Source organism: Parus major, chromosome 1A (genome assembly GCF_001522545.3).
Source record: "Parus major isolate Abel chromosome 1A, Parus_major1.1, whole genome shotgun sequence".
In the NCBI taxonomy this organism is placed as follows: Eukaryota; Metazoa; Chordata; class Aves; order Passeriformes; family Paridae; genus Parus; species Parus major.
Window position 1 is genome coordinate 63061217 of NC_031773.1, and position 20001 is coordinate 63081217.

General features: G+C 39.0%; 1 protein-coding gene across 3 annotated transcripts in view; it reads right to left on the reverse strand.

Moving 5' to 3' along the window:
- SOX5 (SRY-box transcription factor 5) overlaps positions 1-20001 on the reverse strand; it is a 618882-nt gene that overhangs the window by 538340 nt on the left and 60541 nt on the right. Inside the window, exon 1 of one of the 3 annotated variants that reach the window (XM_015627614.3) lies at positions 10322-10437. The exons of the other annotated variants lie outside the window; for them this stretch is intronic. The gene's annotated coding sequence lies outside the window, so the exon portion shown is untranslated. Of the gene's footprint in view, positions 1-10321; positions 10438-20001 lie in introns of those variants that run through there. 3 annotated transcript variants of the gene reach the window in all.

The window sequence follows — 20001 nt, forward strand, 5'->3', positions numbered from 1 at the left end:
AATAAAATCAAAGGTTTCCAGTTACATATGTTTCTAGTGCTGATTCATCCCTACAGCAAGAATTCAATTTGCAGATGACAGCCCCAAAAGGCAGTTTGCTAGTGCAGCTCCCTTCCCCTTCTTCTGGAGCTCAAGGGATTCCCAAGGGGTGCTAAGAGTCTATTGCTCACAGGCTAAAACAGTTTACTCATTCTGTCACTGCAACTCTTCTATCTCCCATCTCAGTGGTGTACTGGGCACAGTAACCAAAATTCAGGCAGCAATACTACTTACTCTGAATCTTCCAATTAAACACATTTTAATTGAAAAAGGAAAATTAATGGAACATTGCTAGTTTCAATAGAAAAATTCTTAAGCCCAGAATAATTGAGTCAAAAACAAAACAAAATAAAATAAAACAAACAAACAAAAACAAAACCAGAAAAACCCCCAAAACCCAAAACACACCACAGGCCAGGATGAATGTTCACCCAAGCTGTGAGTTCAAACCCCTGCCTCAGATGAGAGCCCACAATTCCACATGTCTTGTGGGAGAATATTAACCCCTGGGCTATGAACTGCTCCAAAGCAGTGACTTTCTCTCAAGGTTAGATTTGACTTCTGGGAGGATGACCTTTTGGGGTTTTTTTAAGTGAAGATTCCTGAAAGCTCTCTTTTCATTCTGATTCAGAAAAAGACAAGAACAGAGGGGATTTTTAGAGGTTATTGAAAAGTACAACAAGCCAATACTTTCAACTTTCACAGACAAACACAGCAGCATTTAAATCAGTATAACCCCCTTGATTTAACTATTTTTCAGCTTAACCCAACAGAAACAGAAATTATTTAGGCTTATCTTCAGTGAAAACCAAAAGGTGAAGCTGACCAGCAAAAGAGAGAGACATTAATTTTTCAAAAATTCTCCTGAGATAAGAAGAAGACAATATGCCCCAAAAGCCCCCACATTCAATTCTTTAAAACATTTTTCCATGTGAAGATACTGACTCAAGTCCCATGTCCTTAGCTGTATCCTCACAGGCTCCTGAGAGATGTCTGAGATAATTTTTCCCCACCTTCAAGGACATTTCACTGCATTATCACTGCATGCACAGAAAAGGCCAAACTCTGCTTCACTTGCTCATGACAGAATTGCCACTTCTTTACTTGCAGTAGTAAGGAAAGGTTACTTAGACTCATGTCATCAGCTTGGAAGCAATACATTTTATACATTGACATCCTCATCAATATCATCTTCAGAGACAGAAATTGTCCCTCAAGCTGACCCACTTAGGAGTATATGAAATAAAGAAAAATGCAGCCAGCTAAGAGTATGGGAGAAGACAGGCAGACTTAGTAAAAATGTATTTATAAACCCTCAAAACATTTACACATTTTTTTATTGATGCTTTGGTAAGCACCCTCAAACTGAAAAAGGAATTTCTGGGAGCTTTGAACAGCTATTTAAGTCCAAGGCTTACTTAAAATTCATGTAAAAAGTCAAACTGAAGCATCAAAGCGCATGACTACGCTTTTAACCAAGCCTGGGATACCCTGCTCTAACTGCATGAACTGTTTCTTCCTGCTTATCACGGCCACCATCAGTATTTAGCTGCTCTGCTCTGTGTCCAGATGAAGATGAATATGATGATAGAGATGTAGCTACCATACATGAGTCCATCTGCTCGCTGCCAACATAACATGCTTGTTAAATATTGCATTAGTGTTTAGCTGTGACATAAACAGGCCCCTCTTCAGCAAGTTCCAGGTTTTAAACATTTGAGTGGATGCTTGTTGAAGCCCTCAAAGTTAGCCAGGTGTTTAAATACTCTGCCAAATCAGGGCCAAAGTCAAAGTGTTGACATGGTATGGTGTAAAAGCTTAATATCAAAGGAATAATGATACCAGCACAAAGCACATTCAGCTGAATTTCCCTGTCATTAAGCCACACACATACATAAAATTTCTGGAGACATCTGATCTAATGGAACCCTAAGGTCAAGCAGAGTGTTCCCATCTATTTCCAAGTGAAAACAACATTACTGCTTTGTGACTACTGAAGTTCTCTCAAGAGTAAAACTGTTTGAGACAGACTTGTCCACATGTACAAGGACTTAACTGTTTATCTAAAAATCTGAACAAAAAAAAAAAATTACCTACGACCCTGACAGATGTGATAAAAAAAAATAGTAGAAGAATTAATAAAATCCAACATGACACTTCATTTACATCTTTAAATTACTTGATAAAAATCTTTCTGTATCTCCCTTCTCAGATGACTTGATTACAAAAAAGTAAGACAAAATCCCTCATCATTAAATGTCTCAAAGCAAACTGAAGAGCTGATAGAGAAAGCTGAGCTCTGACTGTTCTGAATATCCACGGTATTTGTACAACGTGTTGTAATATTAACACTCATTAACTACTCACATGTGGCTGAAAGATTTAGGTTTGAATCACACAAAGAACAAGTTTTGATGCAATATATATATGTTCTCACTGGTATGTGGCTTACGTTATGGTCTGGGGAGTTCGGAATCACACAATGTGTCACTTTCTATGAAATAAAATCTGGGAATTATTGAAGCCACTGTCATTCCATATAAAAAAAATATCAATGTTAAATGTGCCTTTAAAACATTTATCAGTCACGTGTGTCAGGAAGCAAGGGATGAGGAATATTTCATGTGAGTAAAATACAGATAAGTTAACTTGACAAGAACATGTATTCACTTAAGAACGGGTTATGTCCCTCTTGGCATGGACATCATACTGTGCAGAGTCCCCAAGAATTTAATTAGAGCTGTAATATAGTAATTAACTACTGTATATTGAAACCTTTTGTAATTTTTTTAATGTTCTTTTTTTAATAGTGGGTGAAGAAAAAGAAATTGTCTTGATGAAAAAAAACAAACCAACCAAACACAGGAAAATAGAAGCTACTGTAAACCCACAGGAATTAAAAGGTGTGTGGTTGGCTTTGTCATCTCTTTATTCCATCAGTGACCTCACCCTGCACCAAACTACTTATGACTTCACTGAGCTACTAAAATGATGCAATAAATCATTTTTTTTGATAGTTCTCCATAAATAATTTCACTTCTTTAAAGGAAGTACCCCTGCTTCCCAAAACTGATGGGGTAAATTCTCCCAGACTCCAAAAAAGGATAATATTCCACAACTCCTCAACCTAAGTCACCTAAGTATTGCTGAGTTTATGCAGATAATAAAAATAATTCCAAACCTGGGTCCAAACACAAAAAAACAGGGACTTGAAAGCACTGAAAACACTTTATTTTACTACAAACACTGTCTTTGGCCTTTGGCTTCCACAAGCACCAATTCAGAGGCTTGTGGAGCTCCTCTAAATAATCTAGACAAAATGATGCAGAGGGAGTGAGCCCAACCTAAGCCAAACCCCAACTCCCTTTTCTCCTATTCATTCCTAAAGCATGAGAAAGGGAAGAAGTATTCAGTCACACATTGCATATGCTCCATGAATCTGCAAATTTGCCTTGACTTCAGGGGATCTTCATACTCAGCTGTGATCCCCCAAACAACCAGTAAATCCTGGACTTAGTCCCTTCCTCAGAACTCTTCAAAATGTCATGCTTATGAAAACCCTGTCAGGATTCAATGGACAGTATAATAGATACAGAAGAAAACCAGAGACATGTATTATTCCAATTTGATCCTTATTTGGGTGGGTGATCTTAACCACTTCTGTTGTAATTTCTCCACCCACAAAAGAGGAATAATAGTAACTTACCTCTTTGATAAAGTATTTTTGGTGAACAAAAAGCACCATGGAGGTGCTGAATTACATTACTAAGTGCTATTATAGTCTAAGTGGCATTTGGTAAAAATAAAGAGAATATAAAAGCATCCATGCTCTGATTTATTGTAACTTAGCTCCTGGGGGTATTCCTTTGGACTGCCTTTGCCTTCTTCACCCAGTAGCACAAAGCACAAAGACAACATTACAGAGAATGAATGTTAATGTGTTCAGATAAATGCACCTGTGAAACACTTGCAGACGTGATGGTGACACACACCACAGAGGAATTGGGTTACCATGTGCCAGCTGAGCTGCGTGGATGATTCTGTCTGGATGTTCTCAGCCTGCTGAAACTGCCTCTGAAAATCTTTTCAACTGTGATCACTCAGTCACTGAAAAAGTAGCTCCTGCATGAAGTTTTCAAAGCCAGAATCCTCACTGATGGTGGAGTCTTAATTCATAACTCGTCTGCTGGGATGGATGTGCTCCAGCCCTCACTTGGAATGCCAAACAACAGACTTAGTGTTGGTTGGTGAAGCAGGGGCAGAGCTAGAAACAAAAAAACCTACCCAATTTGCCCATGATGATTCCCATTACTCTTTTTATGTTTCCTGGAGACCAGATTTCCCAGGACAAGAAAAGAAAGTGACCATCAACAGAGGGAAGGACGTTCATTGCCAGCACTCAGGGAATTTGAGGCTTGCTCAAGGGACTCCCCAACCAGCAGGAGGTTTAAGGGGGATGGACAAAACCTCACTGACTTCCTGAAGGATGCTGAAGGAGATATTTTCAGTGTGCAGGGACACCTGAACTGCCTCTGGGCCCTTATGGGGTAAAGGCTGTTTGGCCAAGGCGTGTCACCATGCCTTGTTCCAACAAGGTGAAGGCATGGGCAGCAGCCTGGGATCACCCCCTGGGAAAGGGGGTCACCCCTATGAGCTTCCTGAATCCCCACTGCTCATTCCTTCAGTGCCCCTCTCCATCTTCTGCCTCCCCCTAATCCAGCTGTTTTCCACTTTGAAAAACAAATCCAAACAAAAACTCCTACCTCTCATGCACAAAACAGGATGTACAGGAAAGTAAAGCATTTCTGATTTCCTTCTATGGATCAGGACTGGGGCTGTTCTCTTGACTTTACATCAAAAGCTAATCCTCCCACCTCCTCCTCATAGACAGGCAAGTTCTCCAGACTCTTCCTCATTACATAAAGCACATGCATAATCCCTCCCCTCCCACAGAGCATCTCAAGAAACACAATCCTCTGCCTCCCCCTCAATCACACCAAGTCTAATCCCAACACTTTTGACATTCCCAGCTAAATAGCCATCAGTACAGTGAGAGCAAATGGAAAGAAGCACAAACTCTGCACATGGTTTAAACCACAGCCTCACAACTGATTCTCTCAGTTTTCTACTCAGCCTTCATGTTCTGCTTCATACTTGCAATTTAAAATTATTTTTCTATATAAATTCTGTCTTGTCTTTTACTTTTTCTCTGTAGTTCCTTTTGTGAGGGATGAGAGGGAGACAGGGTGGTTTTTATTAGTGAATAGCAGATTTTGTTTTGTTGGTGGCATTTCATGGCCATGTTTTAGAAACAAGTTCACGGTAAGTTCAGAGGAAAGGAATTTTCAAAGAAAATCTAGCACAAAGCACTGCGAGGAATGATATGGAAAGTTGACAAAATTATCATAAACAATGAAAAAAACAATTAAGTATGGGGAAATACTGCATCAGTATTTATCACATTGTTAACTTTTCTTATGGAAAATGCTTTATTGTCTGCAGTTTCTGAAAGAGATCTTAACCCAGGCTATGGAAGCAGAATGCTGCATATATAATGGGTTTGAAACATATTTTTTATATATATGGAAAAAAAAAAGAAAATGGCAAATATGTCTGTATGAGATAAGGCTTTCAGAACAAAATATAATACATGGAAATCCTTTCTTGAAGTACTTTGTGGTCTTAAGGAGGTAGGAAACTTGAAACAGTTACAGTAAACACAAGTCTAAACAAGGTGTGAAAAATTGGGGCAGAGGCAGAAACAAAACCTGAAGTAAGCAGTTAAAAGAAGTAAGAGAAGTGATGTCTTACATGGTCATGGCTAAATTTATTTACAGTTGCTTTATATTCCATTTAAGAACTCAGTTGCAAATAAACAGACTATGTCTATGCCCAGCATTTAGCAAAAGGAGCTAGAAAAGGAAGAGCAAGTGGAGAGACAGACACTCAGAACTCCTAGCTCTAATTCCAGGCTCCCTGTATCGAATTGGTGGAGTTGCACCACCTCTTAGACCAGTTCCTACCCTAAATAATGGCGTGAGAGCATTTTCCTCTTGAGCATGCTATCAAAATGAATTAACTACATTATATTTACTAAGGCTCCCTCATTGTCCTCCTGCAAATCTTCTATCAAGGCTCCTTACCTGCCTTGGTGTCTACAAAGGCTACCTTGACTGTTGGGCAGCTGGTGTATGAAGAGACCAGCCTGTTATATCTATATAATAGATATATCATTAAATCTATTATATAATGCAATTATACATTACAGAACAATTCGGTGCAACAGAGGCAGAGCACAAGATCACTGCAGCTGTTACCAGGCCACCTCCATCTATTCTCTCTGGGCTCAGGTCAGCTATTGACTAGATTCAGCTTTGTGTGCTGTACTGAATCTTGTGTGTAGTTCAGTTTTGTTCCGAGGGACCAGCCTCTGGTTTAGATCCTTGTATTTCTCTCAGTGCTCAGAGTATCTGTGGTGTGCTTCAGCACAGGAGGTTCTGCTTTGTTTTCCTCCAGAGGAATCTAGTTCAACACAAACAAAAACCATTCTTCAAACCAAGCTGACATATGCTAAGTAAAAAGGACCAGGGAGATTTTCTTCGAAACCACAGGAGCGGTCCCAACCAAAATGCTAAAACAAAAATACTAGTAACCCATGCTGACTACTATAATTTTTCTTTATGCATTCCCTCTATCTCCTGGTTGTTTTCTTCGTTAGTCTTCAAGATACATTAAGGTTTTACACCATGTAGGGTTTTGGTGGTAAAGCCACTCTCTGAAAATTGCTCCCGGCTGCAGTTTTCAAGGACTCACAAGCAGCTGCAATGGCACAAGGTGAAGTGCAAATAATTGATGTGCAAAGACAGAAAGAAACCTGTATTTATAAACTAGTTTCCCCACTGCACTGTGAAGTGGTTTAAGACAGTGAACTTTTGGGATGCAGTCAGCTACAGCTACTGTGTTGAAGAATTATTTGGCTTTTTCTGTACTGGAAAATTAAGTTTCTAAACAATAATGTATTTATTTAAGTATTAGTGCTAATAATTTTTCTTCTTTTGCTGGTATATTTTATCTTCCAACTTACTTTCTTTCTGAAAGGACATTTTACCTATGGATACAAACTCTGTTGCAGGGCTTTTCCCATCTGTTGAAGGAACAGATAACAAATATAACTATTAACAGTATTGTTAGCTATGTTCTATTTTGTAAATGAAACAATTACTTGGATAGTGACTGTATAAAAGATATTTAATGAAAGGGTAGAGAGTATTTAGTAAGTACAGAAAAAAGACAACTCCTTAATACAAGCCAAGCAACAATTTAAGTAGCAAGACTTCCATTTTTTTGTTACTGTGCTTTTAATTGCAAGAGGTGTCGACTTCTATTCTTGTGGAGAAATCAGTCAGGAATCGACAATAATGAGGAGTATTTTCAAAAAGGTTACTTCAAGCACCAGGAAGCTAATCTTCTTTGGTTATTCATAACTGCTGAAGAGATAAAAGCTTATTCACAGAATAATTCAGAGCACCTAAGCTAAACACTGTCTCTGAACCACCTTCCACCCACATCCTTCCCCACTGAGAGAGGAACAGATGAAAGCCAGCCTTAAGTTAGTCTTTTGGAATAACCCCTGTTTGTGAACAGCATTTCCATATACTTCATCTCTTTAATCAGAGGGCTTAAAACATATTGTTTTATTTTGAACTGCAAGTGCTTCAATTTTGTCAGTCAAATCCCACCAAAATATTCTCAGACTTTAACACTTCATTTGGCCTTGCCATTAAAAATGCTTCAATAACTGTAAAGTAGAAGTATTTCAGGTTTGAGAGGTATTAATTTGTATCCATTTGCAGAATAATATGATTTAATTTACCTATATTCTTGTGTACTCCTGCTACTGATATTCAGCTAAGGTTCTCAAATATATTGTTTCAGCTTAAGGTAAATCAGAATTGACATGATTACAACCAGATTTCAGAGATACTTTGCTGTTATTACCTTGTAGTCAGTCCCTGTGGATTGGCATTTGTATAATAAGTTTATGGTTAAAAAGTGTCTTAATACCTCAAAAATATTCTAATGCCCTACACAAATGTTGTTTTAATATGTTGTACCTTAAAGGTAGATACAAGGAACAGTAAAATCTTGGAGATGCTTCTGGTGGGAGCACTGTGCAAAAGATGGGTGGCTCTGTGTTAACAGGGTTCACCCAGCAAACTCAGTCATATGCAGTCAGCAATTAGGTCTTGGAAATAATAATTTTTAATTTGTTTTGGTTTTTGGATTCAATTACTTTTGTAAATAAGAATAAATTATCATGTTTAAAGTAGGCATTAAATTAACCACTTTTAATCTCATAGGGACCTAAGAAGCCTTAAAAAGAAGAGGAATTGTAAAAAGTATTTTACTTTCATGTTTCTCATCATTATTGTCCTTCTTGCTTCTAAAATCAAACCAGTTTTTCTCACCATTTCTTGAGAATTCAGAACAAAATATTTGCAGACCAAAATCCTTGTGTGACCCAGAAACATCAGTACTTTCCAAAAATATAATGACATGCTAACCTATTAATGCAAACCTGATGCATTACCTACTTTTCACTAAATCACACCAAAATGGTCCATTTGTGGCAATCTCATTGAACATGTTGCCAAACTTCCTTTATTAGAGACATTCACAAGAAAAAAAAACTTCAATTAATTATTGACTAATCATCTTACTGTCTAATCAGATTGTTTGCGCTACTTAAAATAGTTAATGGTTCTGCAAGGCATGTTTTTTTCCTATTTTTTTATTTTTATTTTTATTTTTATTTTTATTATTGTTATTATTATTTTTTTTTCCTATTTTCCATAGACAATACAGGTCCAGTTGACTTCCAAGTCTTCTGAGAGACTCAGAACAATACTGGTTTGCCAAATGATTGAAATGATTGAAAAATTTGGCCCAAAGTGTCCATCTCTGTATTTCTCCCACAATGTATCAAGCTTTCCCTCCCTTGAATTAATGTCAGAACTGAGCTTTTAATGCATAGCCTTGGCTTGATTTATGAGTACATTTAAGGAATGTGAGGTCACTCAAGCCAGCAAACCAGCTGGCCTCCATGCAACAGGGTACAACAAATCTTTATGGAAAAAAAAAGTCTCCCTGGGCTTCAAACAATTTATAAAATAAATCTTTTAAATTTTACTTTAAAACACATAAATAAAACTATATACTCATGTTTGAAAATACAGACCTATTTTAAATGGTAGCCACAGATGCACCAGAGAAAATGGGATTTTTCCCTGATTTGTCCTCACACAGCAGTACCCATAGTCATGGCTACTTTATTACCTCTAAAAACAAGCACCTAAGGGAAATTGACTCACTGTAAACTAAAAATGAATAAAACTTTGTCAATTCTGTGATATAACATCATTTGGAATGGAGGACAAAAAGCCTTTCTGATACCATACACCAAGTTGTTAATGCTGCTGTCTGCAAGGTTTTATTCAGGTGAATATTGTACAGACACTGAAGAGACACTGGTGCCACCAGCTCCAATACATCACTGCACTGGCACTTTGTGAAAAATAATAGTTAATCTATAAAGACCACAGGGCAGAATAGAGGAAGCCAGTATTTATGGGATCCTCTGCACTCAGTGAAGAGGAGACATAGTATGAAGACAACATCAGTTTTGTACTTCTTTCAATACAGATTTACTTGAAGTATTCCAGTGAAGTGCAGAAACCTTACAGTAAATTTGCCTTAGTTTTTGCAACACCCTACCAAGACAACAGTCAGAGTCTGCCAGTTTCCTGATAAATCAGCCATACGTGGTCAGCCACTCTGGAGCTATACATTGCCATTCAGGGAGACAGCAGAGGAGGTCTAGACAACCCTGCTTCTCCAGGGACAAAGCACTGCAAAGAACATACATATTTACACAGATCTAGTGTTGTCAAATATTGTGATTTTGCCATGAGATTCATAGCAGGCATTTCTCTTACAGTTCTGCTCTGCTTATTGGAGAATATCAGCTCCAATTTAACAAAGAAATGGAGCTACAAGCTGTGATGCTTAAAAAAACCCACCCTTGAAAGTGTGAACCCTGACAACTCCAATGCAAGAAAAATATAGAAGGGGATTGGTTTTGTGTTTTTTTTTTTTTATCTTACAATTTCTAAATGATTTTGTGGACTGCTTCAACTTGTAATACTCACACAGATGGGTTAAATGTCATTTTGCACTCTGAATTAACTTCCCTAAAATCTGTTCTCCAAGCCTTGTCACTCACCTGAGTAATCCTCCTGGTTTAAATGGGCCTCCATAAGTGACCAGACTAGTTTACTTCTGCACGCTGATGAGCGTTACGTAGGAGGTGCCGATACTCCCACATCCCTTTAAAAAGAAGATTAGGCACTAAGATAAGTGAAAACTTCTGTTCAAATTGGCTCAAATCCTTCTCCTATTTAAATTGGTGGCAGAACTCCCACTTACTTCAAAGGTCCAGGACAGGCACACTGTATTAATTAGGACAGTGCAAAAACTCTCATTACAAAACTGAAGCGTGTGATGCTCACCTGATTTAAAACAAAACAAAACAAAAAAAAACCCAGCCTTGGATTTGCATCTCCGAGAACACTGGGCACTAAGACACGGGTACAGAAGTCCCAGCCATTTTGGATTTTGAGCTAAAACAATGTAAGAGTGAGATATGTGTATTGATTACTCATTTGTTATAAGCTTGAAAGTAAGGCCCTTTTACAGCAGGTCTAAATTTGTTGTAATTCATGTAAATGAGAACAAAACTGGACCAAACAGCAGGTCATACTTGCCACAGCTCTCCTTGCACTGAAGAGGACTGCAGCTTTTTAATTTTAAAGGAACTTGGGCCTTTGCACATCCCTCTGCAAAAGGAAAGAGCTCCCTTAGCAGGATGTGAAATTCCGGTGTTGCCACATCAGGCTCCTCCAACAGCAAATCCCCAGTGCGGGGAAAGTAGAATTAATTTAATTTATCCTCCTGGCTCATCCCCACTCCTAGAAGATGGTGACATCAGGCTGGTCCATCTGAAAATATCCTCTCTGCCACATCAATTAAACCTGAGAACTGCACTTGGCAGGGCAGCAGCAATGCTTGCTCAGTCCTGACAGTGCAGGGGCTGAGCCCGAACTGCTGCTCCCCAGACCAAGTGGTGACACATCCAATTCAGCCTTTTTCTGAAGAGATCGGGGAGCAAGCAGGCTAATGTCAGGCTGAATATTTTTAATATTTATAATGAATAAAATTATATGCTTGGAATGCAACATTCAGCATAACAGCATTAAAAGCTAAATTTTTATTTGGATTATATTCATGGTAATAATAAGGAATGTAGGGGGTTTTTTGTGACATAGGTTAAAGAGTCTGTAACCTCTAATTTGACAGGAACTCTATTATCACTCTCTGGAAAATTAGACAAGATAGAATATTAAGACATCCAAAAACTGACACAAATAGAAAACTAGGTCTCTCACTTGCTCCTCTTCCTTTAAACAAGGAAGATGATTATATGCTGTTTGACATTCCATTTTCAGGGCAACTAAAGAGATGCCGGGAGTCACACTTCATTTATTCTTCCAAATGCCACCACTGAAAAAAAAAAAGTGTTGGTATTTGAAGGCACCACACTCCCACAAACAGCGGCCAGAATTAACCTTGTCTTCCTGATGGATTCATTTGTGAAGTCCCTCAGTTCAGTTTCTCAAGATGAAATTAAAAATACCCTCATGGCTGAGTGTAAGCACTTAAAGCACACACACTACATGGTGGGCCAAAACTCCCCAGGGTGTAGCCTCGCTGAACTCATTGTATTAGACAAGTCAAGGGGAAGTATGTTCTTGTAAGAGATTTCCAGCCTCAAGTTATTTGGATTTGCTTAAGGTTAGCATCTGAACTTTTACATAACTATTCTGACTGAACCTCACAACATTTTGAGGTTCACAACCAGCTCTGAAGCTAAGAGCAAAAAAAAATTACTTTTACAACTCTTTCATGATTCCCAGTAAGATGTTTTGCTTTACAGTGTGAATAAAACAATGTTGTTTTATATCTTGTCATCTCAGTGAACAAAGGCATAATGTTGCACACATTTCTGTAAACAAACAAACAACCCCCCCATGTTTTTGCTGGAATTTTATCAATACAAACTAGGCAAAAATAAAATTCAATTTTTGAAAAATCTACTCAAAGCTGACACAAAAAAATCAGAATCATTAGTGAGTTTTTTAGTCTGTTCTTACTCAGGCAAAAGTCCCATTGAAATGAAGCCAATAGTACTTCAAAATCTGAATACTGTTTCATTCAGCTTTTCAGCACCAAGATGAAGCTTTAGTTACAACCATCTGTCATGGGTATAATCTCATAGCACTGATACCCATTTCTCTTAAATATAACCTTTCTTCATAAACTCTTTACCTGCCTCTGGGGTATATACAAAAATCAAAAAATACAAATGAAAAATCACAATTTTCACTATTATTGTACATGAACAATAATAGAGCCTTGCAGTGTAATAAGAATGCTTCCCAGATAGCTTATCAAGGCTGAAACACACACTACAATACAGTATGTTGAAGACAGAGATTAAGACTTGTTTTGGCACATCTTGAAAGAACGTATGAACCAGAGGGATGGTGGAGAAGAAGACAATGTTGTATTTTTAGATTTCAACACATTGTGAGATTTCTCAAATGCAGTTCCTCCATCACCATTAAAAATCCACTATGTATGCATATTTGACTATTAATAAGATGAAGTTTACAATGTACTTTCATTGGGAAAAATCACAGATACATGGAAAACCATGGTTAGAATTGTGTCCAATAACGAAGCATAACCATCCTCGAGAGCTTGCATTCCTCAATATCCAAATATTTTACACTGTACTTGCTAATGTGTGACAAAAGGGCCAGAACTCTGGACAAAAATTGAGAAATAGGGGTTGATGGTGACTGAAATGAGGAAGCAGCACAGGCTGCTGTCAGCTGTCACAGGTGTCATCCCAGTTGGGGCTGCATTTCTAACTGGGCTACTGAGACACTTCTTTCTCTCAGACCAAGTAGTTGTTCATGCCAAACCCAACTACCCAAATGCCTGTGCAGCTCAAGGTATGGACAGAGACATTTCTTTGCCCTCTGGCCTGTCTGGCTGGAATCCATCCTGATCCGTACAGCCACATTAGCAGGATGCTCTGTGCACCTGCAGTGCCAGGACACAATAATTTAGTTTGCTACTTCCAGACTAGTCTGAGCATGCCCTTCCCTGCAGACATGCCCCTTACTGAAAAACAACCCGTCAAGATCAAAAGAGAAATTTCAACTAGTGTTATATTAAGTGCTATATTGATTGGCTGTTTTTATTTTCACACATAAAATCCTAAATAATGTATTATCTTTCAGCATACCGAAATCTAAAAGTCATCACTAACTGCCCAGAACAAAAAGCAGGACAAAGAGTTGTTCAGGGAAAAGAAGACTCTCGGTTTTTGACACGTCTAAATCCTTCGACTCAAAACAGATCTTTTGCAAGAGTCATGATTTTTGGAGATGTGGAATGACTATACTGTTAATGATAATTTCTTGAACCTAAAAGCCTGGTTTTCATCTTCAGTGACAACACAATACTAAGAGGTTGGTTTGGAATTTTTGCAAGGAACATAATTTAGAAACAGAAACTTCCAACTCCTCAAGATAAGCAGCTGCAAAAACACAATGATTTAATTTTAGAAGTCCGTATCAGACATGATACACTTCCTGAGGATTCTGGGAAGTGTAGTCTCCTAGCTTAGTTTTCTCCTAAAATGTAATAAATTTAGGACAAACCATCCAGGTTTTTTTGTTGGTAAACATGAGGCAAATATTGCCCCCTGAAATTATCTTCACTACTGAAGAGAATAAAACCAAGTGAGCCTATTCCTCTGTGTAAACAGATTATCCCCTTGTTTAAAGTGATGAAGTTGTCTCTCCCTTTTTGCTCTAACATATAAAACAATACATCTTATCTATTTTTCAGGATACTGGCTAATATCTCCAGGGCTGGCTATCAGCTGGTTTAATTTTAAGACAGTTTTACATTAGGCATAGGGAGAGGGGGAATTTGGTAAGTGCCAAGAAGAGGGCAGAAGGAGAAAATAGGTCAGATAGCTTACAAACATGCCAGAAACAGAGACTAATAGTTCTTCTTTTTATTCTATAATAAAATTAATGTTTCCCCAGCAGCATGCTATTTGGTAGATCCATCTAATCTATTTAACAAACAAGAAGACAAAGGATTAGCTGAAGATAGTACTCCTGTGTATTTGTGAACTAGTTTCCCGTAATTAACAAAATTGATGATAAATATAATTTTGTTTTTACTTTCCCTTCATTTTCAGATACAAACATGCAATATTATATATCAACTGGAATAAAATCTGCTAAACTGATTATGAAACTACAAATCTATGATTTATTTATATGTTTAGTACCAGCATTTTCCTTTTTGCTGGTTCCTTCACGTACTTAAAAAAAAGGGCAAAACAGAAGGAGATATGCACAATTTCACCCACCAAAATTTCATGTTAAACCCCACAATGTGCATGCAGCAAAGCAAACAGTCCAAAAAACATGAAAGGGGAGAAAACGCTGGACAACTCTGAACAAAAGCCATCTCAAGTACAAAGACACGAGATCTTTTTAAGATCTTTGCCAGCAGAGAGGAAAATAAGTGTTTCAAAATGGGGGCAAAGTGAAGAGGGCTCTTTATAAACACTGACTCCAAACCTCATCTCTCTAAATGCTCGAGTTAATTTTTCTCTTGTCACTGGGAATTAAGTTTACTTGGTCAATCAAAACTGTCTGATCCTCTGCAAGAATTTTCAGCCTTCAGTACAGTTTGTAAGCAGCTCTGCAGAACAGGCCCTTTGAAACTATAAAAGAAGATAGGGGTAAATGGCATTACTGCAGCAGGGAGAGTCCTGCAGAGAGGAAATCCAACAAAAAATGCATTATGTTATTAACAACAAGAAAAAAGCTCTATGATTTCCTCTTATTTCTAATATTTGTATTGGCTTGGTGCCCCAAAAAAACCAGTAAGTCCTCCTGCATCTCAAAATCTGAATGGAGTTTACAGACAAAATTTAAAGACTACAGGTAAAATATTTTCTCTCTAAAAATACTACTGCTGGCATTTGAAAAATTCTCTTTTCCCTGCTTTGCCTCACAGGCACAGTGGACAAGTGTGTTCAGTTTAAGATTCCCAAATTTATCATATCTGCTGCAATGACAGCATACTCACATGATGACAGTAGCCAAGATATCAGTGCTGATTCATATCTGCATGAAACTCACTCTTCGGTTCATAAAATTCTTCTTATCTTTTTGTTAAGTTTGAGGTCTGCTGGAATCTAAAAGCTCAAAGTGAAAAACAGCCTGTGTCTATTCTGGGGCTGAGCTAGAAGAAAAAACTGAGTTCCACAGCTTTCCCCCCAAACAGTAACACATTCAGTTTTATTTATAACTCTCACCTATTTTGGAAATTTTTGTGAACCTGGCCTGACATTCAAATTGGTAATTCAGCTTAAAACTAGGGAAAGCTCCTCTCCTTTTATGTCTCCATACAATTGCTTTGAGAAGGTTAACAAACAACAAAGATATTAATAGCATACCATGACATGACCTATGAACGTCACAACATGATTATTACATTCTAAAAACCAGCGGTAAATAGACAAAATCTACTACGAGCTGCTCCTGTTAAGCAGCAAACAGGAGAAGGAAAAGATAGTGTCTACATGTTGGAGATTATAAAAGGTTCTGAAAACTGCAGTGTGACTTTGGCAAGGGTGACACAGAGTTGCCAAATGTTTTCAAGGGGGTCCCATCAGACCTTGGAGCTAACTATCCTCTCTCAAATCTGTCTGCTTCTTCCTTTTAATCTTCCCTTTCTGTTGTTTTTGCTTGAGAGAAAACAAGAAGGCATGATGCTGTGGGAGAGATGCCAATACTCAGCTCCTGCTGAGAAGTGGAAAAAAAGAAAAAAGATGTGTCGGAGCTGGAGCTGCTGAATCCTGCTCACTCTGTGCAGAGGAATTAAACATCGTCTCCCCTCACTGCCTAAATAGGGCAAATTTGGTTTACCTGGGTGAGAGAGTGTCTTTCACTGAGGGTGTGAAGCAAAATGACGTGTGTTTGAGGTAGAAAGGGATGTGCCAGTTTAGCTCTGCCGCTGCCCTAAGCAGCATCTCCAAGGGAGATGGGAATTGCTCTGCTCTGGGTGGTGTGTCCCTCCACACCTGCCTCGACAAGGAGAGGCAGCAGCTCCTCCGTGGTGGAACATCTCAACTGCTCAGACCATGAGTCACAGACACACTTCTGATGACAGAAGGAGCAACTGGGTATGGACAAAAAAAACCAAAAACAACAAACTAAACAAACAAAAAATCCGTTTTGTCTCATTTTTCAGCAAAGATTTGACATACTGTATAAAATGGAATTTTCAGAATTCAGCTTTCAACTTTCTCCACCTGCTTTAGTTTTTTAATACAGCATTTTTAACTGAGAGGATGACACAGGATACAGGAGACATCTGAACAAAGCTATTTGCTCTTTTCTGTGTCCACCACAGGGTGTGGCTGGGAGTTCAGAAAACTGGAATTTCTACTGCACAACTGCCATGAAGAACAAGCACCACATTCAGTGTTTAGTCTTAAACACTATTTTTCTAAAAAGAACCTCTTCATAAATTACAATAAAAATTAGCAATACTGGCCTCAATCATGTACTCTGAAGGCCTCAAATTGTTTTTTACATTGGAAACTAAACACCATGATCCATATAAAAAAACCTAGTGCACAGAGAAGTCAAGTATTTTCTTCTAATCTGATGTTTCTTCATCTCCAAACACTGACTCAGAGTGTAAGTAATAATGAATTTGGGAGTTTTTGAAATATTACTGTGGAAAAACTCATCTTCTGTGGAAGTCCACAGCATCTGCATTTACATTCTGAGAATATTACCATTATTCTGTTCCAAAGGAGAACTAATCACCTTACTCTAAAATTGGGTCCTTTCCAAGCAGTGAAAAGCAGAAAAAGTGATTGTGATGCCTAGTCAGAAACACACACACACACACAGAGCTCAGAACTAACATTTTCTTTTACAAATCCAGGCTAAGACAATAGAGTACATCCAAAGCCATGAGCAGCATCCTAATTTTTGGGGCACCTCCATGGGCCAGTGTCCAGGCTCAAGCAATGCCAAACTCCTCCTCCCCCTCCACAGGCATGGTGACAATTTGCATGGATAAGCAAAAGTATTCAGCAGCTGCTGGATTTCACATCCAACTTTTCCACTTCCCCCCTCAGTCCCAAGACAAGGCCACAGCAGAAAAGCGAGCAAGTCAGACAGCAGCATCCCACGGGCCACCAGCTGGACTGCTCAGAGTTTTTCCAGCTTTAAGAGGGGTTTTTCATCTTATTGTTTATGTAGGAAGTTACATCCTTCTCTCTCTCTCCTGTCCTTCTTTCTCCCACCAGTTATTCATTTAACTTTTTGGAAGCAAACAGAAAAGGGAGCCAGTTCTCGCAGGAAGGGCATCTACCATGGAGATTTTGTGCTCCCTCTGACACTCATCCCAGCAGCAGCAGCAGTGTAAGGCTCAGATAACAGAGCCACAGCTCAGCCAGGCTCTCTCACCTGGATTGCCAGTGAGCTCTGAGCTTCAAGGCCGGCAGCTGAAGTCACATCCCCCCTGCCTGACACACAGGGACACAGGAGAAAGGATTTTCCCTCTGAAGACCTTTCCCCAAGCCCTCTCTGCTGTGAGCCACGCAGTGGGAGCAAAGATGTCTATCCCCAGGGATTTGCACCCTTCCACACCTGACTATCCACGATGGGATGATGGCTCTGTGGGAGGGAGGCCCTGATGCCAGAGCTACGTGTCATAGAGATGGGAGCAGAAATCAGGAAAAAAAAGTTAAATACATTCCCTCTTTCTCATGCATGTGCGAGTTATTTCTCCATTCTGCAGCCAATATACAGGCTCCAGAACTGCAGTTCTCTTCACACTAGCTCAGCCCTCCTTTCCAAAAAGAAAGAGCCTTAATTTGAAGCTCAGTTCAGTCAGGAAAGAAAATCAGTCCTTCAGCTGCAAAGATTTTCAAGCCATATGTAGCACTTTGGGGTTGGAGTTTTTCCTTGCATCACTTACCCTGTGCCTGGTCAAACATTTTATCTCCCTTGACTTTTCCAGGCCTCTTCCTCACCAGCCCACCAGTTTGTACTCACATGCCTGTTTTAATGAGCCTTCCTTATATCCCTCCCCTCAGACCAAGCTGTTTTAATATTTCTGGTTTGTTCATTTCTTTTTACATTCTAAGTAACTACACAAAGTTAAATAGCAGTTATTTGCAGGACTAGTAAGAAGAAACAAAGTTTTTCAATGTTTTCACAATGAGCATCTGTCTATTTAATAAAAACCAAAACAACATGTTAACTTTAAGACTTACCTTAAGTTTTGACCAAGCTATGCAGGAGAAATCTTAACTTCAGTTAATCATGCAATATGCAAATTCCAAGATGATATTTTAGCTGATGTTTAATTGAAGCATGTGGCAGAAAACCTGGCTCACAGCAAAAAGCCAGCTTGCCAGGAAGGCTTCTGTGCCTGCTAATACAGAGATGCAGACAAAAGAGGTATCCGAGGTTCTGCAAAACCTAAATGAACAGACCTAATTTATCTAAGTCCTTGACAGCCCACACACTACAAAGCAGAGGTCTTAGGGCAGCAAGAGGGGGAAGTCTTTACAAATACAGCACAATTTTTTGCACCTTTGTATTCTGCAGATGGGCCGTATCGCTTACAAAGGTTGAATGCTTTTGACTAGGAATGAAGAATACCACTGTAGTGATTTTAATTTGTTTGCCATTAATAAAACTGCTTAAAGCAATCCTTGCTTTCGCCTGGTTCTCCTTCGGAGCCTCCCATCCCAGCATGCTGCCACTCTCTATTTTACACCTGTTGCATAATCTGCAAATATCAAACTAAGTCAAGAGAGCCTGGGCAAAAGGGTACTCTGCACACAGTTCCCAGTGATTCCCTGCCTCATGGAATCTGGCAGGCCCTTACACACCCCAGGGACAACAGACATTTTGAAAAAGGGGGTGGCTGTCCTCCTTCCTAGATGGTTGCTAGTGTTGGAGAGTGCGTTCAATTTATCTGGGGGGTAAGGAGCATATGTCAGGAAGAAAGAGGAAAACAAATTCCTGTTTTTTAAAGTGCTGTGAAATTGTCTGAGGAAGCTGGAGGTTAGCACCATTTCAAACTGTTGCTGCATTAGTTTTGCTTTCACTGTAGAACACCATGGGGTAAAACCTTAGTCCTCCTCTGGAAAAAAAAACAACCAAAACAAACCTATACTGGTATCATAAAAGGGTGGTGGGGAGAAAAATGACAGCCACTGGCCTGCCCTTTAACCTTTCTAACAGAGCTGGTGGCCGCAATGAAGCTTAATCAATGCAATGGAAGTGACATTTCACAGTCAAATCAAATTAAATGGAAATGAAAGGAAAATCTGAGGTCCAACCTAAAGGCTGTTCCCTCTTGCACCGAGGTCATTGCCATGGCAACTAAATGCTACAAATGTGTAGAGTAAATCCTTAACAAATCTGTAGAAAGCATGTCCAATTGAATATGATAGTTTCTGTCACTGTACTTTGTACCTTTCAAAAGAAAGGGAGACAATAAAACAAAGCACATCTTAGAGCCCACGTAGCAGAAAAGAAGTTCTACCATCAAGTACAGGGCGCAGCAGTGCACTTAATCTTCCTCCTATGCTTGGACATGGAGAAATTGAGCAGCTTTACCGTAAGACAGCAAGTGGGGAGCTATGGATAGAGACCATATTAAGTGGATTAGGGCATGGTGTGTTACATTTTTTAGTCTTGCTTCAACTGG